This window comes from Felis catus, chromosome D2 (genome assembly GCF_018350175.1).
Source record: "Felis catus isolate Fca126 chromosome D2, F.catus_Fca126_mat1.0, whole genome shotgun sequence".
NCBI classification, from domain to species: Eukaryota; Metazoa; Chordata; class Mammalia; order Carnivora; family Felidae; genus Felis; species Felis catus.
The window spans coordinates 49,618,152-49,645,348 of record NC_058378.1 but is presented as its reverse complement, the minus strand read 5'-3'; the positions used below and the strand labels follow the sequence as shown (position 1 = coordinate 49,645,348).

The following is a 27,197-nucleotide window of genomic DNA, read 5'->3' as shown; positions in this document are numbered from 1 at the left end:
TTATGGGCCTGAGACACCTGGGTCCTTGGGCAAGAACCTGCTGGCAGATCTGTGCTGGGTCAGGCAGTGGCTCCTGCAGCCTGTTGGCCATCTGGAGGGACCAGGGTGAGGAGGGGCCTCTGCCCCGATTCGCAAAATAGGAATCGTTGGGGCCTGGGCATCGATCGCACAGGGCAGTGCAAACTGTATTGCGAACAGCATAATGGGAGCACCTCTAGGGCGGCAAGACACAGAAGGCCGTGGTCACCCCTCTGACCCACAGGGGAAGGGCTGGGGAGGCGTCAGAAAGCCAGACATCCAACGGGAAGGGCTGTGGATAGAGGCTGCTCCGGGGATTGGAGCCTGGCTTCACCCGCTCTGTGACCCCGTTTCTGAGACTCTGTCTCCCTTCCTGCCCCAGTCCCAGCACACAGCACGGATCAGCCAGCCGCAGCCACCTCAAGTGCTGGTGAGAAGCCAGCCGCCCAGCGAGCTCGAGCTCGGTGGCAGGTTCCCTCCCCAGCGTGGGGCGCAGCCGCTGCCGCCTGCCTGCACCTCCCCGGCCACCCCCTCGCCACTCTGTGATTTGAGCTTTACTAGGAGCTCCCCCGGAGGCACAGATGCCGGAGCAGGAACACACCCACACGTGTATTGGAAAGAAAAGAAAAAGCCACATGGATTGATTTGCTGTTCCTCATTTGCAACAGAGCAGGAGCGTGTGATGGGCACGGGCAGCCGTGAAAATTGAGATGTCGACCCAGAGCCCACAGCTGAGCCATCTCACCTCCAAATTGGCCAGGAAAACAGCACAAGCCTGCTCATTGTGGGGCCCCTGAGCAGACTGTGCAAGGTGCTGGCTGTGGTGGCTGGAGACCCCCGGTCCCACCAGGACTGTTGGGAATCTGGGCTGGTGCCTCGGCACCCCCGACGTGAGTCGGTCCTGCTCCTCCAGGGCGGGACCGTGAGGGTGGACAGGGCCCTCCTGGACAAGGACAGAAGCTGTGCTCTGGCCCAGCTCTGCCGCTGGCTGGGTGGCCTGGACCAGCCCCTGGCCCTCATGAGTACCAGTTTCCTTTGTTAGCGCTGGGTTCATAGGGAGATAAGTGAAGGTGCCGTGCCCTGAGACGCCTATGGGAACAGGCAGGCGGGGAGTCCCTGCCCGGGGTTGGGGGGGGGGGGTGACAGCACCCCTGAGGACACACAGGAGGAGCACTGAGCTCCCGCCCGACCCTGGCCATGGGGTGTGGTACCAGAGTTCTAAATGAGGACACCGGGGGCGCCTGTCCCCACCAATGCTGGGAGATCCAGGATGGAGACTTGCCCAGGTCAGACCCCCAAGAACAGACAGGGCATCCCTCCCCGGTGTGTGCATGGTGATGCCCAACCCCAACACCTTCCCTAGCGGGGAACACCTCCAGATCGAAACCCAAGATGAGCAGAGCTGACTCTCCCCGAGCCACGCCTGGTGAAGGCAGAGAAATTCAGCCCTGGGAGTAGAGGGCTTTGACACGGGGGTGAGGGGTGGGGGCAGGCAGCACACACAGACAAGCAACTGTGGGAGCGAAGGAGACAGGAGTTCCCTGGATTCAGACCCTTCAGAGCACACACTAAGGGCCCACAGTGCTCTTTCTTTCTAGAAGGTCTGTTCTCCCCTCTCCTGCCCTAAGCTTGGGGGCTTTGGTAGCACTAGGGGAGGCCTGTTCTGGGCGGGGCTGCAAAGACAGCCTGAATGGAGTAGGTGACTGAGCGAGCTCGTCCGTGGCCGCGTGCCCACAGGCGTGTCTTCCTGCCTGCCATCTGGCCCGCGGCAGAGGTGGCCGGGCTGGGGCTCTCTGGCTGCCCTGACAGAAGCCCCGGGGACCCCTTCCACCCCCATCGCAGGCCCTGCGTGGCTGCTTCCCCTGCATTCTGACCACGCGTCTTCAAAACCCTGGTGGAGCTTCCACTGCGTGGAAGCAAATGCCTGGCCCCCGACTCCCCTCACAGAGCACACGCCCCCTTCCCACAAGACCTCACAAGATCATCAGGAGCCTGTTCATGAGAAAGACCACCACCTCTCCTCTAGAGTCCACCCCTAGACACGGAGGCTGGGCTGCAGGAGAGCCCCAACCAGGTCTGCCCTGGGCTGTGATTGCCTAAGGCCCCTCTTAGAGAGGCTTCTCTGATGCCCACCGAAGGCCCCCAACATTGGGTATGGTCCCCAAAGATGCCCATACCCTGAACCCCATAACTGTGAATGCGACAAAAGGGACTTTTTGCAAAAGGACTACATTGCCAAAGGGACTTCGCAGATGGGATTAAATTACGGCTCTTGAGAGGCGCCTGGGTGGCTCAGTCGGTTAGGTGTCCGACTTCAGCTCAGGTCACGATCTCGCGGTCCGTGAGTTCGAGCCCCGTGTCGGGCTCTGGGCTGAAGGCTCAGAGCCTGGAGCCTGTTTACGATTCTGTGTCTCTCTCTCTCTCTGCCCCTCCCCCGTTCATGCTCTGTCTCTCTCTGTCTCAAAAATAAATTAAAAAAAAAAAAACGGTAAAAAAAAAAAAATTACGGCTCTTGAGAGGGGGAGAGCATCCTGGATCGCGCAGGTGGGCCCAGTCTGATCACACAAGTACAGAAAACTGGGGAGCCTTCCCAGCGGTGGTCAGAGAAAGAGGTGTAACAATGATGCAGGGTCAGAGAGGTGGATCCAACACCCCACTGCCGGCTCTGAGACGCGGGGAGCCGTGCACGAGGCCTAGGGGCTGAGGGACCCCCAGCCTCCAGCCAGCAGGGAATGGGGAGCTCAGCTCTACAGCACATGGAAGGAACACCTGGGTGGGCAGGACACGATCCCCCTCCAGAGCCTCCAGGGAGGAAGAGCAGTGGGGGCACCTTGACCTTAGCCCATGGAGCCTGTGCTGGCCTCTGACCCACAGCGCGGTAAGATGATGAGCGTGAGTTATCGAAGCCACTAAGTTTGCGGCGATTTGTTAGGGCAACCACCCTGCACGGGTCCCAGGGCCACCAACTCTGCTTCAGAGCCCCAGAATGTGGGTCAGACAGCACTAGGAGCAGGGCCTGGGTCTGGCACCTGTTTCCCTACCCTGCAGGGCTGCTGTGAGGACCGAGTAAGACATGCGTGCCGGGCCCGGCCATGTGTCCGCACACTCTGGGAGGTGGCGAGCAGAAATGTCTCCCGTGATCCCAGCCACGAGGGATCCGAGGAGGAAGTGGGCTGGACAAAAGTACCCAATGAGGGGTGCGCAGGAGGCGGAGGGGATGCAGAGAGGGCAGGGGGTCTGGAGGAATGCCCTCAGAGCCTCTTAAGCACCTCACTGTGATAATGGTACCAAGATAGCTGTGAGGGGCCAGACGTCTCCTGCACGCCGGGGGCCACCAGCTCCTGCCCCTTGGCCCTGCCACAGCGCCCACTGTGGTCCGCAGACCTACCTGCCTGGTCCCTCCTCCCCCCTCCTCTCCATCTCCTGGCTCACGGTGGCACTGCCAGCCATGGTCCCAGCTCCCTCCCTCTCTCATTCATCTACTCCAGTCCCATTGGCTTGGACGGCCTGAAACTGACACCTTCACACCCAGGTCACACACACACGGGGTCCCCTGGGCCCCGCGGTGCAGGAATAGGGGAGCGGTACGCCACAGGCCCTATGGGCACCCTGCTCAACAGTGGCTCTGGTGGCACTCCTCCAGAAGGCTGTGTCTACTGAGCAGACTGTCTGTGGCCGCAGCAAGTCTGGAACCACCGCTGTAGCTCAAGGTCACTGCAGGGTGAGCCTCAGGCAGGGGTCCTCCCTGGAGTCCCCAAAATCACGGCTAAAAGGAGTGACCAAAGGAGGCAGCCTCTTCATGGCATGCGAGCGATGACACGAGTGACACTTGGCACGTCCCCGTGGGGTCTGACCACGCGGGACCCCTGCACCCACTGCAGGCTTCTGTACCTCAGCAGCCCTGGCCACAGAGCACAGCAGGGAAAGTTGGGGGTTTTCCTCCTGGGCAGAGGCCACCGAATTCCCAGGCATTTGGAGAGGAAACCGGGAGGCTCTGGGGTTTCCAGCACCTTCCTGGGAAGTCCCCTCCACCGTGGCCTGGTGACTGCCCTGCACAGTGGAGCCCCACCCAGCTCAACCGAGGCCCTCGGGCGTGGCTGGGGTGGAAATGCCAGGGAGGAACATGAATGGGGATGCAGGAAAACCCTCCCAAAGTCACTGTCCTGCCGCAGGCTCCACCCAAGAACCAGCATCTGCTGGCACCCTCTCCCCTCCCCCCTGCCTTGGCTCACTCCTCTGCAGGCCACCTGCTCAGTATTGCTCCTTCCCGCCCCGCCCACTGCCACCCCTCTTGCCTCGACTGCCTCTCTGGTCTGGACCCCTCCAGGGATGTCCGGAACAGTCACACAGCGTGTCCTGGGGGCGGGGGGGTGGCTCCTCATGGAGCCTCCTGTGCCCTACAGCCCCACTTACAGGCACCCTGTGTGCCCTTGAGGACTGAACGGGCCCAGGATTGAAGCATCACATCTTTGTCATTTACTCTCCACATAACTCCCGTGAGTGCCACTGGCCCGTTTTACAGGAGTGCAAACGGAGGTCAGAGATGTGGAACAGTCTATCCAAGGACACAGGACACTGGTCAGGATCAAAGTAGAAATAAAGCCCAGACTCCCACATCAGGAGAACCCTGCAGCCCGGTGCTGGGGGAGGGGGCACCCAGTTTCTGGCTCAAGCCCATCTGGTGGTAGGGCGTGAAGCCACTCCTGGGGGCCCCACCACCCTTGGCTTCTCTGGGAAGACAGCCCTGGAGGGAGAAGCTGGAGTTCTGTCTGTCCACTGAAGGTGAGCCCGGAGGGGGCTGGGGCATCAGCATGGCCTGGGCCCCTTCTTTCTCCTCTGGTTGCCCAGCAGCACTAGAAGCTGTCTCCTGTGTGTGAATTAGGGGGGCCCTTCTGGCCTGCCTTCCTTCTCTCCCCTTGCTCACACCCCTGCCCCTTCCATCAGGCTATTTACCCTAGAGGCTGTGTACCGTGTGCCCTGTCGCGGGAAGCACTGCAGAAAGAGGCCCTGCGGTGACCCACCGCGCACCTGACTGCAGGGAGCCTGCTAACCCTAACCCTAACCCTAACCCTAACCGTCATGGCCAGGCCAGGCTGGGATGCCTGTGCCGCGCTCCCCTACACTCAGCCGGTGGGCCGGGGCTCACCCACTCCCGGACCTGGACTCTGAGAGACTGAGTTGGGCCCGTGTGGGCCTGGAGCCGGGAGCCCTGGGGGCCCCACGCCAGGTGGGAGAGCTGGGAATGAGGACAGGCCACAGAGCACCCAGGCCCCCCGCGATGTGCTGCATCACCTTGCCCTGGAACACAGCTTATAGGTCACCTCCTTTTACGGAGGAGGCGTCTGAGACCCAGAAAAGGCAGCAGCGTGTGCAAGGCGGGAGGTGGCAAAGCTGGGCTCCAATGCCCTCACCGCCTGCGTGATTCCTAAGCCTTCCACCGGAGGGCACCATGTGAGAAGGTGGTCTCCCCGATTCCTGGCCCCCAAGCTTTGACATGAGGGAGAGGGAGGAGGGCCCAGGCCTGCGCAAGTGCTCAGTGCTGGGGAGTCAGGGTCTGGGCGTTCGGGCACCTGGGGGAGATGAGTAACAGGCATCAGACCTACAGCCCAGCAGCCCCAGGCAGGAAGCACCTCTGACGCAAGGCATCTCCGACCAGGGCCCCCACCTGGCATCACTAACACCCCCCACCGCCCCTGTCCTGAGGAGGCCGCAAACCTCAAAAGGCCACAGGGCCCCTTGTCAGCAAGAGCTGAGCAGGCCAAGGGAGAAGGATGGCAAGAGAGGGCAGCTGACCAACTGGCATGGGGGGGCTCAGGGAGACAGTTTCGGGGGTCTAGCTAGGCAGTGTGCACTGAGCCCCTGCGTACCCTGGGAGAGCCGGGAGAGCCTCAGCCTGGCCGTCTCCCTCACAGATGGGGAAACTGAGGCTGGAAGCGTCACACTGTTCGTTCTGGGCCCAGCCAGGCTAGGGGCCCGGGCTCTGGGCTCACCCTGGTAGCCCGGACTGTGGCTCCCACCATGCTGTGGGAACAGGGAAAGGAAAGGAATGTCTGGCCACCTTACCCCACCCAGCAAAGGCAGCCAGAGAAATCGCCTGGGGCGCTACTCCACAGGCCAGCTCTACTGCGGTGGTGTGGGCAAACTCAGAAGCCAGACCTGCCAGGGGTGGCCACGGGGCCTCTGAGCCACAGCAGGCTGCACACAGAGCCCAGGCCTCCACTGGTACCACACTGATGGAGAAACCACAATGGAACCCAACAGCCCTGACAATAGGCCTGGATGTTTGAGTGGACAGTCCCTGGCCTGCAGAGAACCTACTGTCACCCTCAGTGTGGATCCAGCGTGTCACCCTTTCCTGGATTCATTTCCTGCATCCGACCAGGAAGGCCCCTTCCCTCTCCCCGCCCCTGGGCCTTATAGGCCCCGGAGGAGGAATGAGGACAGGCCTCCGCCGTCTGTAATAATGTCCCACAGGCACCTCTGAATGGGGCACTGAGGGCCCAAGGCCCACCAAGGGGCCCCATGACTCCTGAAGTGAGTTCCAACTCGAGGCCCCACACCCGGGCCTGCCCTCCCCTGCTGCACCCCTTTCTCCTCTGCAGGCAGCACTGCATCCTGGAGCCTGCCTGCACCCCCTTAACCTCTCAGTTTCCTCACCTGTAAAATGGGGGCGGGAACTGCCCTGTCCCTCAGGGTTGATGGGACTAGACCAGTTGCCGCAGGTGAGATGCCCGCAGCGCCCACAGAACATGGTGAGGCACAGGCATCACCACCATGACGTCCTCCACCTGCACCTCCACGTGCCTGCCCCCAAGGAGTGTATCTGAGCCCCCCAGGGCCCACAGCCCACGTCTGCACCTCCAGAGTGGGTGGGAGGGCAGGCCCACCAGCATGTCTACGGGGTCTCTGGGCTCTAGGCAGGGCAGGGGGGAGGGAAGAGGGGTTGCAGGGACCCTGCAGATGTTCCCTCTCCTTCTTCCTCTGACTCACAGCAAAGGTCCCAGAGGTCAGCCTCATCTGGGCTTGAGCTTCCTCAACTTGGGCTTGGCATTCTGTTCCCCCGTGAGAGGGGTGAGGCAGGGACAGGGGAGGAAGGTGGAAGTCAGGAGGGGCGCAGTCCAGGGCGTGGTGTCCAGCGGGAAGTGGGAGCCAGGATGGGACACAGCTGCAGAGTGTAAGGGAAGCAGTGCAGAAACAGAGGCTGCAGCCCAGCCAGGGTCAGGGCAGGGCAGAGCCCAGCCCGGGCAGAGCTCATCACGACCAAGGTGGGCCTTAGTCCAGAGACACGGAGTCTTGCCAGGACATCAGCTCCAGGCCCAGCAACTGCAGGGGCCCAGGGCACAGGCTCCCAGGAACTTGGCCTGGGGAGCAGAGCAGAGGGCAGAGAGAGGGTCTTAGGTACAGAGCCAGGGCGATGGCCTAGCTGGAGATGGGGAGGGGATACGTTAGCCCGCCATCAGTCAGCGGGTAAGCAAAAACGCAGAGGGGTGGGACAGAGGGTGGGCAGGGGCAGGGAGGAGAGAAAGCATGCACGGTAGATTGGAAACCACTTGAAGGGGCACTGTGGGTGACAGAAGGGAGGGGTGAAGGGAAAAGGCTGGGAGGGCAGCAGGCTTGGGGCTCCCGGGACAGTGAGCCCAGCTACGTGAGTGAATGAAATGCAGAGGGGTTTCACAGCATCAGTTGTACCCTCCCCCACCTGGGACGTCCCCCTGACCAGGAAGGGTCAGAGACTCCTGTCCCCTACCCTTCCTGAGCTAAGTCTCTCACCACGTCTCCCAGGACCCTGGGGAGGGTAAGAGCTTGGAGGCTCAATGGGAGGACAGGGGAGGGGTGGGAAAGATCCACCCTCTGAGCTCTCACAGTGACAGCCTGTCCTGGGGACCTTTCTTCCACACCCTGACCCCTGGCACTTAGTGAAGGGCTCCCCGATGTGCTCCGGGTCAGGCGAGCGAAAGGCAGGTACTGCAGCCTGGGCCACACGAGTAGAAAAGTCTCTGGATGTGTTGTCTCCCCACTGATCTCCCTGGACTTTATGGGGTGCTGTCTACTCACAAACAGCCCCCCACCCACCATATCCAGGCCTTCTGCCCAGCGGAAGGAGGACAGCCAGGCTGAGGGCACAGAGGCCACACCATGGAACCTGCCGCTCCCCTGAGGCATGTCCAGCACCACGTGCCCCATGCTGCGGGCGGGGTCCCAGACTCCCTGACACCACTCCTGGAGCTTTGGCCATCGCTGCTTCTGTGGCTGCCCTGCCAGGGGAGACCCCATACACCATCCCCAGAGCACGGGTCTCTCTTCCCCGGTCTCTTCCCCGGGGAGGCCGTAGAGATTCTGTCCACTCTGTTCCCCTTCGGAAGCTTCAGAAACCATACGAACACGTTACAGTTCCAGCAAATCCCATGGTAAGGACATCAACTTGACTTCTTCAATGACTAAATGTTTTCCTGTGTACTTCTGGGGGCGGGAGGAGGGGGAGGGAACCCTCAGGCCGTGCACTTGCTCCTGAAGGGCTCCCTTGTGTTGCGCCTGATGAGAGGGCCTGGGACAGTGGGGACCGCCACACTGGGTCTGAGTCCCAGTTCTGAGCCTCGCTGCTGCGTGACTTTTGTTGGGTTTCTCAGCCTCTCTGAGCCTACTTTGTGTTTCTGTAGAGAAAACCACTATCTTAGGGGCTCTGTGAGAATGAAAAGATCTCATATGAAAAAGCCCCCAAATATGACGCCCTTACCTCCCCTCCCACCCCCTCCCTTACCCCAAGTCAGGGATTCTTTGTCAAATGATATGTTTAAAGAAAGGCTCCGCCAGGTACAATGTCTCTCTAATGCAACGGCTCTTTCACCTGGATGTTTGCCCTGGGCTGGGAGAGAGATGCCAACAAGAGACGTCAGCACCCCCAGTGTCCTGGAAACCTTTCCAAGCTCCCAAGTTCCTGAATGCCAGTTACGGGAAGTCTGATTCATCTGTGCTCTGAGTAACTGGGTCCAGTGACTCCCGAGTAATTGAGCTGAATGCGTGTGGGAGTGACAGGCAGGGGTACCTCTGGAAGTGAGCTCCCCCACGTCCTGGCCCTGGGCCAGCCACTAACCTCCCCTAGAGGGTTTTAGATAAAAGCACAGACCTCAGCCCCTGAGGGCCATCCCAAAAGTGCAGTCAGCCCTGGTCTGGGGGGGGGCGGGGGGGGTGGATTTCTGCTGTGACTGAGGCTGAGTCAGCTGAATGCTACTGGGCAGCTCTCTAGAAACCAAAGTAAATGTGATGAATAGAAAAGCTCCCATTTTGTGTTGAACTCAAAGGTCCCCGCACTGTGGTACCAGGTCCCAGCATGGTGAGCAACCAGGGCCCAAGTGGACAGAAGATTCTGGGTTAACCCTAGTGGATCAGCATCTGGGAGTGGGCTTGACATTCGCTCAGTAGGGCTCAGTGGGCTCAGAACCACAGGCTGTGGCCTGGGAAGTTTTCAAAACCAAGAGGAAGGATCTTATCTTGTCCTGGCCAGAACCCCTTGGGCTGGGCTGTTTGCTCTTAAGAAGCAGTTCGCAGGTTTCCACGGGCATCCGATCCCACTTTTGAGAACAGATGATCTAAAATCATAGCTGGGAGAGGGCCGGGGAAGCAGAAGCAAGAAGGCACTGCACTCTGAGCCTGGTGCCCACCAGACCCAGCCAGGGGCAGACTCAGGGTCAGCTGGAACCCAGGCCAGGTGAGGCAGGGCTAGGAAGCAGGAGGCTCAAGATGAAGGCCACACTATGTGGGAGAAGTGCCCTAGCCTTCGAGGAAGCCGTGGGCTTGCTGCCCCCTTGCCCGGCGCGCCCCACGCTCCATGATGGGTCCGGGGGCGGGGGGTGGTGGTGCTGGCTAGGACCTTCCAGAAACTTGTTTCCTCCTGGTGTTTGAGCCCCTCTCTCATGGCCTTGTTCATTGCCCACAAAACTGCACCCCTCCAGACACCCAGCACAGTGTAGATTCAGCAGGCCGGGCAGCTGCCCATGTGCCCACCTCTGTAGCCCCAGGGCTGCACCATCAGGGAGGCGGCTTCTGTGGATTCACTCATTTAACAGACGTCCGCTGGGTGCCTGGGGTGGGCACCACCTGGGAACACCGGCTCTGCAGGGAGGGGAGGGGAGAGAGAGCCACCTGAACACTCTGAACCCTTAATTCACGCACAACTAAACCCTTGCTGTTAGAGCCCCGCTTTAAGCCTCGCACTGCCAGGCAACAATACCAGGCTGTGAAGGGCCTCCAGCAAGAGAGGGCCAAGAAGGGATTTCAGGAGTGGATTCTGCTCCTGATGGGCTCTTCTGGCCAGTGAAGTCTATTCACTGCCTCTGCTCCCCCCCAGCATCAACCCACCCCCAGGGGCCCTTATCAGAACCCAAAGGCAGGCACAGCAGCTCAGGGACAGAGCTCAGATCCCCAGAGGTCAGCACGGACACATCAGGAAGCCGAGCTTGGGTCTCGAGCTCAGGCACTTACAGAGCTGGTCCTTCCTACAGGCCCTGCCCTCCCACAGGCCTGGGTCTGTGCCTCGAGGGGCTGCCCTGGACCGGCTCCTGAGGCCCTTCTTCATCGCCCAGCTCCTCTCTGTACCCTCTGTAAGCCCTGCCTCCCCAGGGCTCCAGGTACAGCATCTCCCCCAGCTAGGGACTCCCACGTCATGAGGGTGTCCCTTGTCTGACATCCCTGATATTCTCAACCATGCGAAAGCGATAGACCTGGGCCTGTGGGGCCCTTCAGCTTCCCCTCCAACCCTCTCTCCTGATGCAGCGATGGCTCACATCATGGCCCAGGGAGAGGACAAGACAAATGGGGTGCTCTTCTCCCCATGTCCCAGGGAGGCTCATGCACATATCCTCTTTACCAGCCTCCGAAACATGCAGGCATCTCTGCTACACTAAGATCCAGCAATCTGGGAAGAAAGCCTCACCTGCTGTAAGGTCGCCCCTCGACATTATCAGGACCGAAGAGAAAACCAGGTGGGGCTGGCCACCCCCCCGTGGGTTGTGACGTCACAACCAGGAAATCGGCCAGCTGCATTGACAACCACAGGAAATACACACGGCTAACAAGGACATGCTCAATCCAGCAGATAAAGCAATATTACAGTAAATACAGGGTTACAGCTGAAAAAAAAAATGGCATAACCAACTTGATGAAAAAGGGTGTGACGGGCTAAGGCTGCCGAGTTAGGGAGACAAGCACAGGTTGCAACATCAGAAGGAACCATGTGTTGGCAAAGGAAAGAATCTAGCACTTACCCTGCCTTTTTTTCTGAAATCATTTTGGGGTGACCAAATCGCCCTGGTTGATGAGAGAATGTTCTTTCTAGAAGAACCCCACAAATGCATTGGGAGGGAACAATTAGAAAGGTACCGTGGTGCAGCCCTTGATGGGATACTTGACTCTGGTCGTGGTTGTTGACGGTTGAAACTGTCAGGAGAACGGAACGGATGCAGGAGGATGAGAGCCCATCTCCCCCATGTTCATGCCCACTGCAACCGGACCTGATGCGACAGACTCCTGTGAGGTACAGGGCAGCACCCTGAAGTATTCTTGCCAAAAGAACGTGCAAGCCCATAAAATGAAGTTGTCTGAGCTAAATTCCAGTGTAGAGAAAGTACTAGGAGCGGAGGAGCTCGTTAAATGACACTGCAAGGAAGCAAAGAGACGAGTCTCGAAAATAGGACATTCCACAGACACAGATTCAAGTTTCCGCAATGAGCCAATGGCTTAAGGAAAGGTGATGGCGGCGGCGGGGTCGGGGTGGGGCGGGGGGCAGTCGTAGGGCTGGGAAGGAAGGGCTGTTTCAGATTAAAGAAGTTTTATGAGGAGCACCTGGGTGGCTCAGTCGGTGAAGCGTCGACTCTTGATTTTTAGCTCAGGTCATGATCTCACGGTTTGTGAGATTGAGCCCCGAGTTGGGCTCTGTGCTGACAGCACGGAGCCTGCTTGGGAGTCTCTCTCTCTGTCCCCCCAATCCAACTTGCATGCACGCATGTGCGCCTTCTCTCAAAATAAATAAACTTAAAAAAAAAAAAGAGCCTTATAAAAAAATAAAAACCAAATGCCACACGTGGATTTAATTTGGTTGCTAATTTTACAACCAACTGCAAAAGAGCACTTTTAAGACAATTAAGGAAAACTGAGTATGTGCTGGGCGTTAGATGACAGCAACGAGTTGCTATTAATTTTGTTATTTGTGATAATGACCGCACAGTTCTATTTGCAAGTGGCCTTGTTTGTTTCGGAGATCCACACTGGAGGATACGGGGGAAATTACAGAGGTCAGGGGTTTGATTGAAATACTTCAGTTCAAAGGAAAAAGAGAAAGAGCAAAAGAAAAGAAAGAAGGGGGGGGGGAGGAAAAATGAGTAAGTGAAGCAAGCTGGTAAAATCCGAACTGCTGAATCTGGGTAATGAGAATATGGGTGTGCGTGATTCTATTCTCTTTACTGTTCAGTGTGTTTGCAAATGCCTGATAGCGGCGAAACTTAAAACATGGTATCAGCACGTGAAAATACAGTCAGAGCAATGAAGCAAACGAGAAAGTCTTGAAATAACCCCAAATACATACGGCAGGTTAGTATACGAATAAAGGTGATAATTCAAACCGGTGAAGAAAAGGGTAATTGTTTAATCAGTGGTGTCGGGCAGATGAGTGGTCATCTGGAAAAAAATAAAATAAAATTGGCATCCTACCAGACAAATCAAATACTCACATTTGAAAAACAAAACCATAAGCCTATGAGAGGAACACGTGAGAGAATTTCTTTATAGTTTCACAGTACACAGGTTGTTCTGCTAGTCTGAAAATGACTGATAGGCAACATTTTTGACCTAGGGAAACCATAATTTCACACGGTTCAAACATAATATGTACATTACGGACTACATACATTTTTTATTTTGTTTTTAATTTTTTTTAATGTTTATTTATTTTTGAGACAGAGACAGAGTGTGAACAGGGGAGGGGCAGAGAGAGAGGGGGACACAGAATCTGAAACAGGCTCCAGGCTCTGAGCTGTCAGCACAGAGCCCAATGCGGGGCTCGAACCCACGAACCGTGAGATCATGACCTGAGCCGAAGTCAGGCGCTTAACTGACTGAGCCACCCAGGTGCCCCATGGACTACATACATTTTTTAGATTCTGCGTGGTGAAAGTCCTAACAAACAAAATGAAAATACAGTAGGTGGAGGAAAAGATTTGCAACTCATATTCTAAGTGTCAGTTTTCCCAATATATAGAAAGCTTCTGCGAATCAATGAGAAAAATGCCACCGGCCCAACAGAAATACCATGTTAAGAATTCAAACATCAGTTCCTCAAAAAGAGAACGCAGGTGAATCTTATCCGTTTGAAAATATGCTCAATCTCATTCATTTCTCAGTGGGAGAAATGCTAACATTGCAACAAGAGCCACTTCTCACCTATCAGATTGGCAAAGATAAGGGCGTGGAGAAACAGGTGTTTGCACACTTCTCCCACAGACGTATAAATTGCTGTGTCTGTGGAAGACAGTTTAGCAAAATCTATCAGTGTTACAACTGCACCTCCATTTCACCCTGCTATTCTGTTCCGAGGGGTTTATCCCACAAATACGCTCACACCTGGAGCAAAATGATATCCAGGCAAGGATGTCTGCTGCAAGTTCTGCTTTAAAAAGGAGAGTGGACACCATCGGAATGGCTACTTCTCAGGGCTGCTGGATGAACGCGTCACTGTGCATCCACTAGTGGAAGGCCACACAGATGTTAAGAACAGCAAGGCCGCTCTATGCGCACTGAGATGGGGCTCCCAGATGCCCTGTGAAGCTAGAGGAGTGGAACGGGGCACATGGCCCGACGTGCTGCTGCCGTGAGCATAACAAGGAAGGATGCACTGGGCATGCGTATGGACCAGACCTGTCGGGAGGAGACTTGAAACAGATAACAAGGTCTCTACCTGTATCAGCTGGCAGGGATGGAAGGAAGCATGCTCCACATGGACCCTTTTTACTTCTTCTTCTTTTTTTTTAATGCTTATTTATTTAAATAAATAAATAGAGAGAGGGAAAGAGAGAATCCCAAGCTGGCTCCACGCTGTCAGTGCAGAGCCCGACGCGGGACTCGATCTCACGAAACGTTGAGATCGTGACGTGAGCCGAAATCAAGAGGCAGGCACTCAACCGACTGAGCCACCCAGGCGCCCCTGGACCCTTTTTGCTTTGTGACTGTTAGTGACATAAGTACAACATCAAACTTTGTAAACTGAGGAGAGGGAAGGGGAGCCCTAGGAGGAGGCTAAACAGGAATCCCGGGAAAGAAAGAGTGGGGGAGAGGGAAAGGGTAAAGAAGAAGGTGAGGTACGGCAGGTCAGGGACCCACAGTCACCTTTCCAGAGTCCCGCCCCCCCCACCACCACCACCACACACACGGCCACACACAGGCCGTCTCTCTGCTTCCAAACTCCATGTGAATACATCCCCCACTGGGCTCCCTCCTGGGGCAGGTTCGGGGCTGAGGACAGCTGGTGTGGCGGGGTGGTTGCCCTCTGTGGGAGCTATCCACGTGTGCACAAGGCGAAGCTGCAGAGGAGGCGTGAGGCTCCAGAAAGCCACAAGTCTACCCCAGAGTGACACGTCATCATTGGCCCACAATCACCGCCCGCCACGGACTGCATCCTCCAGTTTTCTTGGCTTCCTGGGCAGGGTGACACATGTCCATCTCGGGGCCCGGGGCCAGCTGTTCTGTCTCTAAGGAGCCCCTGCCTCCAGATGTCCATGGGGCTCAAGCCCTACCTTCCAGTGAGGCTGCCTTAATCACTCTGTCCTAAACGGAAGCCCCCCACACTCCCTCCCACCTCCCCCAAGTACCTTCCAACTATCCGTTCTGTTCATTTCCTACCTGTTTCTGGATTCTGTCTGTACTCCCAGAACCTGGATGGGCACGTCAGAGCAGGGCTTTCACATGGCTCCACAGGTCACGTGAGGTGGTGAGGAGGGGCAGGCCCGGGCTATCAGGGCTGGGGTGGGGCTCTCAGCCCCTTGGAGCCTCGCTGCTACACAGGTGACAATTTCCACACCCACCTTGGGCCCGCTTGTGTCTAATGGCCCCTCCACGTCTACCTCACCTGATGGCACCCGGGGCCCTACACTCCTCCAAGCCTCAGTCTCCACCTCTGAGCTATTTGGCCCGCAGACCCTTCGAGCATCAGTGTCCTACGAAGCAATGTTCTTCTGCCGAGGCCTCCTCACCTCCCTTGCCCTGGCCGTGAGTCCACAGAGCACTGGGCAGTGACAGGCTCCCAACTCCAGCACACCCTCCTCATCTGAAGCAAGCCTGGGACATAGACATTATCATTCTCCAACACCAGTCCTTGGTGTCTGTCGGATTAGGCTGTATTTATTATTTTTATCCCTGCAATAAAATGCCTGTTTGCAGTCAGCGTCCTTCTTCTTCACTGGGTCCTCCTGGGGGACTCAGGGGCCTTGCTCTGGTCATCCCTCATGGGACTCATGGGGCCACCGCCTGCCCTTCTTCCACGGTCCAGGGCCTGGCAAACTGGGTAGTCAGCATTTCTGGCCAAGGCACGTGGCTGCAGCCTGGAGAAGGTGGCAGGCTAGGGCCAGGACACGAGGACCTCCAACATCACAGCTGTAGAGGCTCAGGAGTTCCCCGTGGGGGGAACACTCGCGATCCTAGGCGAAAGCTGCATCCGTTACAGGTAAGCGGAGAGCTGCCGGGGGTGTGCCGGGGACAGGCGGGCATATGTGCACGGAAGCACTCTCACAGAGGCCTGCCTGACCCTGAGCTACCCAGGGCCCTGGGCCCTGGAAACCCTGCTCCAGTCAACCCCTCGCTGCAAGATGGGGTAACTGAGGTGCAATTCAGTTTAATTCGACCCAGCATCACCTGAGTAGGTGGGTATGGGGGTGTCTAATCCCGCGGTGAGAGATTCACGGGTGGGGGTGCCCACTGCTGGCATTGCCAGGTAGGCCTGCTCTGTCAGGAGGCCTGAGGGGAGGGGCAGGCCGGAAACATCCTCCTGGGAGGGCAGCAGAGGGGTGAGGTCAGGGCTCAGTCAGGGCTCTCCCTACCCCTGCCCTGCCTCATCCTCCTGGCCAACCTGGGGCCTCGTGCCCTCAGCTTTTCTGCGAGCTCCCCACCCAGGAAGCCACCTGCTACACCGTGTGTGACGCCATAAGCGGTCTGGGCAGGCCAAACCTGGCAGGGAGCCACAGAGGGCCCCAGCCGGTGTGGGGTGGGCTGCCAAGCTAGCGGGGCAACTGGACCCGGCATCTCACCGGCCGGGCCCACAGCCCATCCTTGTGCCCACCACACTCACACTGGCCCTCACTGTCTACCCACGTGCTCAGCCTCTCCACGCCTCTCTCCAGTCTGTCCTGTGTGCTGCCACCGCTGAGCTGGGCTGTGAGAAGCCTGGAAAAGTTCACGGGCCCTCCTGCTGCAGGACATGCCTGAGTGGGGACCCCAGGGAGTGGACTGGCCCCAGGCAGGACAGCTGGGAGCGGGCAGTAAGGCCCCACACTCCCAGGCCAGGGGTCCTCCCCCAACACTATCCTCACCAGCCCACGGCCAGGCCCCTCTCTCAAGTCCGAGGGGCTCTGGACAGCCCTCGGTCTCAGGTTCTCCCGTCCCTGGCCTGCTCAGCCTCCTGCCATCAGGCCCAGGACTGACAACCAGGCTGACTGACGGTCAGTCCTTCCCTGGACAAAGTGACAGAGATCCTCCCTGTGCCAGCACAGCCCTCAGTCCTGGGGCCCAGCAGTGAGCAGCACAGAGCAGAAGACTCGGACACGTGTGGATACACCCCAGCAGAATGAGACCTCATGGCAAGGTGGCCAGTGCTCTGAGAGCCAGGCCACAGGATGCCACAGACAAAAGCACACTAGACCCAAGGTTGCATCTTGAGGCCCACCCACCCCCACCCCAGGGACCAGAGGGGACTGTGGGAAGAGCAGGGAACTTCCGGCCTGGAAGTGGAAATGGTGCTGCCTGGGGTGGTGCTTCTGGGGCCCAGATTGCCAGGCCGTCCTAACAGCCTGGGGCACCCAGTCTCCCAGGGTTCCCAGCACGCTGCACAGTTCGTATCTGCAGCCCTCTCCGGAGGACAGGAAGGGCCAACAATGAAAAGCTGACCAGCACAGGGGCCCAGAGTCCAACTCCCTGCCTCACAGTGAGACAAGTCTGGTGCAGTCTACACTCCGGAGTTCCCCCCCAGGGTTAGGCTGAGGCAAGGCTCTGCCTGAAATGGCACCTGTGCCCGGCCTCTTCCCCTTTCCTACCTTGCTTGTTCACCTCCTTAAGGTATCTCCCAAGAGCATACCCTCTACACCCCTTGCATCCAAATCCCTGTCTCAGGCTGGGGAGGCTGACCTAAGCCATGCCCTTCCAAGGCATGGATGACGTGAGTGGAAGCAGGCAAAGCACTCAGAAGAGCACCTGGCACACAGGGCACACTCAGAAGCTAGCCACTGCTGTCACAAGTGCCTGGCCCTCCACAGCCCAGAGGAAGAGCCTCCCAGTGGCCCCAGAAAGTGGCAAAACTTCCTGCTGGGAGCCCTGTCCAAGCTGAGACCTGAGGTGTGTGCGCGTTCAGGGAAGCGTGGGGGCAGGAGGTGGTCACGGTCAAAGGCAGGAAAAGCAGCAAGGGCCAGCTCAGGGCCTGGACACCAAGAGAGGTGGCAGGAAGGCACCGAGAAATGAAAGGAAGCACCAAGGAAGCACATTACCCACTCTCCAAAGTGTTCCTTGGCACAGAAGAAAGACCTGGGTTCAAATTCTGCCTCTGCCCTCTCTCCAGACAAGAAGGTCATCAACAAAAGTGGTATAATGATGCCAGCATCAAAAAAAAAAAAAAAAAAATCGGACATTAGATTAAGTCACTTGTTAGTGAAACACAGAGCAGAGCCCTTGGGACAGAGAGCTGGTCAGGGACCCCTTCCTGGTGCTTGCATGTGAATGTGTATACACATATACACACACGCACACACACACAGAGCCCACACACGTGCCCTGCATACCAAAGTCTGAGCACAGACAGGTAATCCAAGAGCTCTGGCCCCCACCACACTGCCTGTGCTTCTCTCCTCTCTCCACCCATGACCTTGGGCCATTCCTCACACTGGCATTTCCTCTTCCTCCCTTAACAGTGCCCCGTCACCTCACAAAACAGCCGTTCTTCCAAATCTCAGCCCAACCATACACGTGCCTGGCATCCTCCCCTCCTGGGCTGTGACAGGCGGTGACCTGGAGCTGCACCCTGGCGGCCACCCTGGCCAGAGAGCACGCTTTAAAACCCCTGGTCTCTGCAAGATCACAGGCAGGACGGCCCCCCTGGCCCCAGCCTGGCCTGAGTGCGAGGCGAAGCGGGGAGAGTTCGCGCTTCCCTCAGGCACCCCTGCAGCGGGCAGGAGGCCAGGCCACCGGCTCCCTGCCTCCCAGGCGCTGCTTCCAGGCCTGCTGCCCGTCCCCGGGGCCAAGGAGGAGGCACCCGTTTGTGGACTTCTCAAACACCCTGGGCCCTCCAGACAGGGTCAGCTGGTGGCGGCAAGTGACACGTTTGCAGTGCCCCTATGGCTGTGTCCTACAAGTATCCCTCATTATGTTTGTATCATTGAATTTCATTATCGGCTAATTTCTATTACTATTTCTTCTTGGGTCCACTGTGTATTTATACGTGTGTTTTCAATTTCCCAACTATTAGACTTTTTTAGAGTTATGTTTTGTTGTGAATTTCTATCATAACTGCATTGTAAGAAGAAAACATGGTCTGAATCACAGTGTTTTCTGGATATTCCTTGAGGTGTTTTTATGGGTAGTTTGCAGACAGTTGACCTTGTGGTTCTGCAAATACCTGTGACCACGTCAGCCCTGCATCGCTGGGGGCGTGGTCCCGGTGGTGACGCACCGTTGTGGGTGGCTCCCCTAGGCCCCGCCCCCACGCGTAACCCCACCCCCGACCCCGTAACACATACATTCCTGGAAGTGATCTGGCGGTACTGGCCTTTCCCAGAGCAACAGCTTGGACTCTGGCCAACCCTGCTCGCTGTCAGTCCCCCTCCTAAATCCTTGAGAAACCTCACTTTGCTGACCCAGCAGAGAGGGACCCGGAGACTAGGTGCTCCCAGGTGCTCCCAGGTCACCCACACCAGCGACCTCTCACAGGAACACTCACAGACTCGCTCACCTTCCTGGAGCTGAGCTGGGCTCCCAGGCCAGAGGAGGGAGGCGCACAAGTAACGGGAGGCCCCTTCACGTAGCGGGGTGCCTTGCAGGAAGGACCCTGGCCATCCGGGGGCAGGGTGGAAATGACATGGTCTCACCCGGGGACGGTCCTGATTTTCTGCTCCCAGCCTCATTCGCCCAGCAGGGGCCACCCACTACTAATACCAACAATAATAAAATGAATAATTGACAGCCTCCTGCCTGCTCTGAGTGGTTAACTCCTCAAAGCAACGGAGACTCGCCTAGGAACTCCATGAGCTTCTTCTGTGTGAGTTTCCAAATTCCATCCATTCCTAACCCCCAAGCTGGTTCACAGGGCAGCCTCCCCCCTGCATTGCTCTCCCTCAGCTCTGAGAGCAGAGACCTAGGTCCCAGCAAGCAGGACCGACCCTCCCAGTCACCACAGCCTGGGCTGCAAAGCTCCAGGCTGTCACCCAGCGGTGCATGTCGTCACCTCATTTAATCAAGACCATAGCCTCAGAGGAGGACCCGGAAACCCAAATGTGCACACGTCACAGTGGGAAGGGGTTTGGACACAGAACCAGTCTTCAGGAAGTCCTAGGCAGGAAAAGTTTGGGCTTCCGAGCCTGGGTTTCTACAGCAACGAATTAGGGATCCTCACCCCAGAAAGTGCCTGGTGCTGGGGCTGGCACATCCCCCCACACCCCAAGTCAGAAGCCTCCCTGGGTCTGCCCCAGTGACCCAGCTGTGGCCGGGATTCAGGCCACACCCAGATGGAATCCAGACACTTCATGAAATCCACAGGGGAAGGGTCTGAGTACCAGAGGCCCAGAGATCCCCACAGGTAGAGGGTCCAGGGAGGGGCTCATGCCGTTCAGGCAGCCTTGGTGGGGGGTGGGGAAACTGGTTCAGCTAATAAACCCATCAGAACAGGCACACCCTCTCCCAGCCCCCTCAGCTTCTGGGTGAGCCAGCCTCCTCTACCAAAGCTACTCTTTGTTAACAGTGTTGCCATGGCAACCGGATCCAGGGAGAACTCCCTTCAAGGTAGAGTCTGAGGGTGACACTTGGAGAAACGGAAGTGGTGGTGACAACAGGCAGGGGCCTGGCCTCCCAGCCCTACCCCCACCGCTCCTTCCTGAACCGGTCTGGCTCCCCAGAGACCACCCTTGTCTGTCCCAGAGCTTTGGGTCTGCTCCCCTCTCCTCTACCTGAGGGGGAACAGCAACATGGTCCAGGCCGGGCCCCCCATGCACACGTTCCCAGACACATCTGCGTGTCTCTGCCCCACCACGCACAGCGGCTCACAGACTTTCACATATATCCAGGGAAGGCTTGCTGAGTCCGCCGGCCCAGCCACCATCTCAGAGCTGGGGGGCCAACTGGAGACAACAGGCCAAGGGTACACTTGACTCCAAGAGATCACCGACGGACAATTACACGGGGGCGACGTGCTGCAGAGAGGCCCAGGGCACCCTGCACAGCACACCCTGGCAGGAGGGCACCCCCAAGGAAGGCTGGGGACAGGGAGACCCACTTGGGAACAGAAGGTTCAGAGCATGTTTACGAAGAGAACATTAAAAGGTCACCTGGCTGTGGGGTAGGAACGGAGGCCGCTGCAGTTGTCCAGGGCCGAGTGGGGCAGCCTGACCTGTGGAGGCAGAGGTGGGCAGGGGAAGGGGGTGGGAGAGGGGTCTGGGGTGGGTGGCACAGACTGGCTGACCACTTAGTCAGGGTGAGGACCGACCTGGCAGAGGCAAGAGGGAGGCCCTGGCCATCCCGCCGGCTCAGATGGGGAGCCTGGGGCAGGTGAGGTTCAGGGGCACAATGACAATGGTCATCTGAGAGGGATCCAGCAGGCACGGGCTGGAACACTGACAGAACCCGGCTGGGCCGATGTGAGTTAGAATGGGGTCGGCACCGAGGAGGGAACAGGAGCCACGCCTGGGGAGGAGACGGTATAGGTCTGGGTCCTGAGGAACAGGACGAGTGAGTGGCCCCAGGAGAGGAGGGGAAGCCTGCAGCGAGGTCTGCAGGGCCGCCAGCGCACATGGAGGCCCAGGCCCTGCAGGCCCAGGGGGACAAACGCCTGGGAGCAGGGGCAGTGAACGCCAGCAAGGCCAGAGATGTCCACAGGCACCTGAAGACCATTTCTCAGAGTGAAGAGGGCGCTCCAGATTGCAGTGGGCTGGGAGTGAGTGGGAGGTGAGGATGTGGCGTGAGCAAGCAGAGAACACCGCTTCAGAGTCAGCCTACTCGCAGGGGAGGAGAGAAGGGGGAAAATAGCTGGAGGGGGAGACAGCAGAGAGCAGTTTGCTGTTGTATTTAAGCTGGAAGAAGCTTTATGAAAGTAACATCACCTTGGACGCCATCACCTGTCAACTAGGGCAGCAGCACCTCACCTGTGAGGCAGTGATACAAGAGCTGGACAAATGGAACGAAGTGTCCCGTCCCCCCCCCCCCCCCAGCACCTAATGCCTTGCCCTCTGGGCTGGTTTCTTGCCTCAGTGTGTGGCCCCTGGGCGAAATGAGGTGCTCCTGACGAGTCAGGGAGACTCGATGAAGCCCAGATCCAAGCCTTTTCTTGAGCTGGTGCTTGCCTACTGCTCCCTGAACTCACCCTGCATGACAACCCCACAGCCGCTCAGAAGGGACATGGCAGGCTTTGAGCTCCCACCGCCACCACCACCCAGGGCAGCACAGCCCGCAGCCTGTCCCCGCAGACCCAGCCTTCGCGCTCATGGGGAGAGGGGTGAGAGGCTCCTTTCTCCTGTGCTATGTCCACATCCCGGCCTCACTGCATGGATCCTGAGGAGCTGTCCTATCAGATAAGTGAGGTGGGTAGAAGCTTCCCCAGGCACGATCACTGGGGGTTGCCGTGAACCATACTCCGGGGCACCTATGCGGTTCTTAGGAAATGCCTCTGCAGCAGACGAGACCATTCAGACACCCAAGGCCATCTGACCGTCCTCCCTCAGTCAGGGTCAGTGACAGGCAGCAATCACACGGCCACCCCCTTGGCCAGTATCAGTGTGGTTGTGGACACTCGTACCATTGACTAAACATTGTCACGAGCCCCTCTGAAGCCCATCCCCAGAGGTGAATCCCCAAGACCCTCCACTCCCCAGGATGAGCTCTGCTCCTCTGTACCTGACCCCTTGAACAGCCAGGACATGCTGGGGCTTTCTGGCTTTTCCTTCCGTGGTTCCCACCATGTCACTGCCAGGCTGACGTTTGCTGACCTTCCAAACCCTGCTCCAAGGCTGTCAGATTGGGACTTCCCATGTCCCCAGTGTAGGGACATTCTGAATGGATTCATAGCCCACTCTATGCCAGACCAGGCCTCCCCTGTGTTCACTCTCTGCCACATAAACACAGAGCCCCACCGCCCCAGGCTCTGTGCCCAGAAAGAGGTGAGAAGGGCATATACTCTGAATGAAGGGCAGGGCATCCTCCCCAGATCCCTGCAGGTCAGGGGGCCCTGACGTGTGACCCGTGGGTGTCACAGGCCCTCCCCCCATGGCCATGGGCCTGGCAGCTTCCCCGCCTGATGTCACTTCAGCACCCCGTGATGACGGCCCCCCCTCCCTTCTACCCTGCTGCCTCTTCAGATTCTGTCTGGAAGACAAGTTGCTAAGTAAACACTCATCCACAGGAGGGAGGTGGGCAAGCGAGGGCAAAGGAACTGAGAGGCAGCCCGGAGTGGGTGGGAGTTACAGGCGGCAGATTTCTGCTCAACATTTGGAAGCTCTGAGAGACAAACAGCCAGAGCGGACCAGGGCTGAAGCAGATGGCCTCAGGAGGGAAAGAGGGAGGGAGGAGGAGTCCCAGCAGGGGGCAGCCGGGGGCGTGTGCTCTGGACTGGGAACAACACCGTGATGACCAATGACCACCTGGACAGGCCCTGATCTGCATCCCCGGCCCTCTCTCCCACCGTGGCCCTGGGATCTGCCCCCAGCAGGCTCCGTGGCGGGGGTGGTGGGGGGGGGGCCCAGAGCCCCTCTTCTGGGGTCAGATCATGCAGAAATGCCCATCCTACCCCAGCCTGTGCCAGTGCCCCCACTTCCGAGGACAGTGGTTGGACTTCAAACGGCTCCCCCACCCCCCCAGCCCTGCACCTTCACTTGGCCTATTTGACAAATTCGGTTTCTGTGAAACACGTGGCTTGAGAACAGGATTGTACGGTTAAAAACCAAAGATCAGCCAAAGCTATTCCAATACTGCCCATTCAGCCCATCATTCTGCAGACGGGGAGACCGTTATACTCGGCAGCTCTCAGGCCATCTACTCAGCCCCCTACTATTCTCCTCTGGAGGACCCAGTGGATGGACTAGTGGTCCAGCCTAAGGGGGCCGCTTGTGGTGGAATGCCCTCCCCACTCAGCCGGGCCCCCCGCCACTGGCCTCACTCAGGACGGCCGAGCACTAATGCCGGTGGTGCCCGCATTTCTCCCTCCGCCCCCTCTGCCTGCGGTTGCTAAGTTACACCAAAAACCCTCCGCTCTGTGTGAACTGTTCCATTTCCACAATTTGCCAGGTGGAAGGGAGCCATCAGGCTGGCAGTTCAAGGATGACTCCCAGAGAAAAACAAACTTACTGGCTGGCTTTCAGGCCCCCATGGAACACCTGGGGACACCTGCTTGTGCTCCCAAACCCAGGAGCCATGTGCAAGAGGACACAGCTGCCCTACGAGGGTATCGGCATGTGGGTCTCTACTGCTCACTCCCTTCTCAGGGGCAGGGCCTGTGGCTTCTGCTGCCGCCTCCCACCCAGCCATGACCACCCAGAGGGCTGTTGGTCACTATGACCCATGTCCCTCACAACAAATAAAAGCTAGATGGGCCCAGAACCCACCTGCGTGCCCGGAGCCAAGGCCCTCCACTTCCTCCCATTCAGGATCCCTTCCTCCTATTCTGGGCTGGGGTCCTGAGGTTCCAATGCAAAGTGTCCCTGGATGCGGGAGGGGAAATGCCCCTAAAAGTCATTGAAGCCATTTACAGATGGAGAAGCTGAGTCCCGGAGAGGCCTGCAGCCTGCCCACAGTTCAGAAGTCCAGACCTATGGCCTCCCAACTCCCTAGTTCTCTGCTCACAACAGGAGCTGCTGCTTTGCACTCTAGGCCTCCTATTGGGGAGAGAAGAGCCTGGACCCAGGCCAGGCTGTGCTGGGTGAGACTGTGTCCCGAGGGAGGTGGAAGACCCCCCCCCGAGGGGCAGAGCAGACCACTGCCTCTTTAAGGTTCCCCTGCATGCCAGCCTGACTCTATATGTCCTGGGCTCCTAGGGCAGGTGGCCATCTGGGCCCTGCCCTTGCTCTAGAGGGTGGGAGAAGAATGATAGCAGTGGGGAGGGTGAACGAGATGGGGCTCACAGCTCCAACCCCTGAACGAAGGTGCCCCGGACACCACCGCATCTCAGCCCCCAGGTGGCTCCCAAGAGGCAGGCAACCTGCCTGTAAATATCCACCAGCTCCAGCGCTGAGAAGCAGCTAGAGATGCAGGGGGCAAGGGCCTGCTGCGTGCCCTCCCCAGACAGCAGGAGACCCCTCCCCGCTCACACACACACACACCGACTAGAACCAGCTGCACCTTGCCCCAGGCCCGTGCTGGGGCAACAAGAGCACGGTCCTTGAAATGACCCTTGCCCACGGTGCAGAGAGGAGCATCTCGCCCGGGTCGTCTCCCTTCAAATGCTGAGCTCACGCCCCAATTCCTCGCCAAACAGCAAGGGCGTGAGATGCCACCGCGGGGCCCAGAATACAGACAAGCAAATGGAAACTTCCAACTGCGCAGCCCCGAGCTCCTCAGATTTCCCAGCCCCCTCCCCCACGCCAGGCCCGGGGCAGCGGTCCTGCCAGCCCGTGCCCACGCCCGCCTGCGGAGTGCACTCCCGCCACGCCCAGGCAGAGATCGCCCGGTGCCCCGCAGGCGCTGGGGACCGGGGGTCCTGGCGCTGTCCAGCCCGGGGCGGAGTTCTCGGCAACTCCGCGCTGGGCTCCCGCACGCCCTCCTCCACGCGCGTCCCACGACCCGTGCCGGGAGCCTGTGCCCCGGCCACGCGACCGTCGCGCCGAGCAGGACCCGGGGCCCGCGAACGCCCCGCCCGCGCTGGCGGCCGGAGGGGACGGCCCGCGGGAGGGACCGAGGGACTGAGGATGGGCGCCCGCTGCCTACCTCGGTCCGGGCCGGCGTAGCTCCCGCGCAGCCCTCGCGCCGCAGTCGGGCCCCGAGCAGCGCGCGGCCGGCGCCGGCGGCGGCTCATGCTCGGAGCCCGGGCCCGCGGCACCCGCCCACCCGCGGCCGCCCCCGCGCTGCGCCAGCTGCGGGCAGAGCGGCTCCCTCCGCAGCCGGCGCCGGGGAGCGCGAGCGAGCGAGCGCGGAGCGAGCACGGAGCGGGCACGGAGCGGGCACGGAACGGGCACGGAGCGGGCGGGCGCGAGAGCGCGGGGAGCGGGCGGGCGCGGGGCGAGGGTGCGGGGCGGGCGCGTGGAGAGGGAAGTGCAGAACCAAGGTGGAAGGAGAGGTAAAGCGCGTGGCCAGGGCGCAAGGCGCAAGGCGCAGGGCGGGGTCGGGGATGGATGGGGGCCTAGAGAGAGCGCGGGGAGAGGGCGTGCCAGCCTTCATTTTTGAAAGGACAATTCAACAAACAACCCCAAAGGTGATGTGGCCGCCTAATGTGAAAGCAGCTTTAGGGACCCCCTAGAGCTGCCAAATTTTTGGCTTCTGAAACCACTTTCGTGGGCGAATCCTGGTCCCTTTGATTATTACCTTTAACCATCACAACCACCCTATCCGGTTGGTGTTGGTTTGTTCCCATTGCACAGATGAGTAAACTGATGGTCAGGCAAGTGAAATGACCCTGCAGAATCAGGCATGCAAAGCAAGGCTCCAGAACCACTCTGAGAGATTCCAGAGTCCCCACATCTCCAAAACCACTATGAGGAAGATGGGGGCTCGTTCGGGGTGAAGCTTCCTGTTCTCTGAACAGGCATCTTCCTTCCCTGGCAACAACCTCGGGGGTCAGGAGTGACCCTTACAAGCAGCCCAGACTCAAATAAGTGGAACAGGTGTAGGGCCAGGAAGCCCACAGGATGAAGGGGTTTGGGTGGAAGAACTGATGAAGTACCCCATGGCACCCCTTGGAGAAGCTGAGGACCTTTCTTAGTCATACATTCAGTTTGTGTTTATGGGGTGCCTATTGTATGCTGGGTGCCACTCTGAGCACGGGGATACAGTTGTGATTGTGGAGTTAGTTATTTGATTGTGCAGATCAGGGAAGTCTTTGCTGAAGGGGTGACATCTGAGCCAAGACCCGACTGAAGCAAGCCAAGCTGAATCCAAAGAATGAACATCTGAGGGAAAGGGAACAACCACAAGTGCAAAGGCCCTGAGATGAGACTATGCTTTGGGCATGTGCAAGCAATAACTTAGGAGACAGAGTGGTGTGCAAATGAGCTACGAGTGTGGTAGAGAGTGGGATATCATGAGGTGCCAGGGTGACTAGATCACGGAGAACCTGGCTGGCCATTGACCCATCGTGGCTTTGACTCAATGCCAAGCTGGTGGAGGGTTTTGCAGACTAATGTTATGGTCCGGCTCTTCTTTACAAAAACATTTTATTATGGAAAATTTTAAACACTTACAAAAGTGGGAGCTAAGAAGCCCAGTGGCCCATCATTCGCAATTATCAATACATGGCCAATTTTGTTTCATCTCTACTCCCACCCACCCCTATATTTGTTTAAGTGAGCATTTGTTATTAAGTGAACATTTATAACCTTTTTAAGTAAAATGTACATACGTGATAGTAAACAAATCACAAATTTGTGCTCAACTGATTTTCAATGAGAATATTAATAACCATCTGTACCTTGGAAGATTCTAAATTAGTTTCATTTTCTTTAATAGAAATAGGGCCACGAAGATTATCCAGTTCTTCCACTTTTGATAAATTGTCTTTTTGAAATATTTTTAATTTGGCTAAATTTTCA

General features: G+C 58.1%; 1 protein-coding gene across 1 annotated transcript in view; it reads right to left on the bottom strand.

The window, feature by feature from the left end:
• RASGEF1A (RasGEF domain family member 1A) overlaps positions 1–25,478 on the bottom strand; it is an 86,883-nt gene extending 61,405 nt beyond the window's left edge. Inside the window, exon 1 of the mRNA XM_011287411.4 lies at positions 25,381–25,478. The gene's annotated coding sequence lies outside the window, so the exon portion shown is untranslated. The remainder of the gene's footprint in view (positions 1–25,380) is intronic.
• Between the last annotated feature and the right edge of the window lie 1,719 nt (positions 25,479–27,197).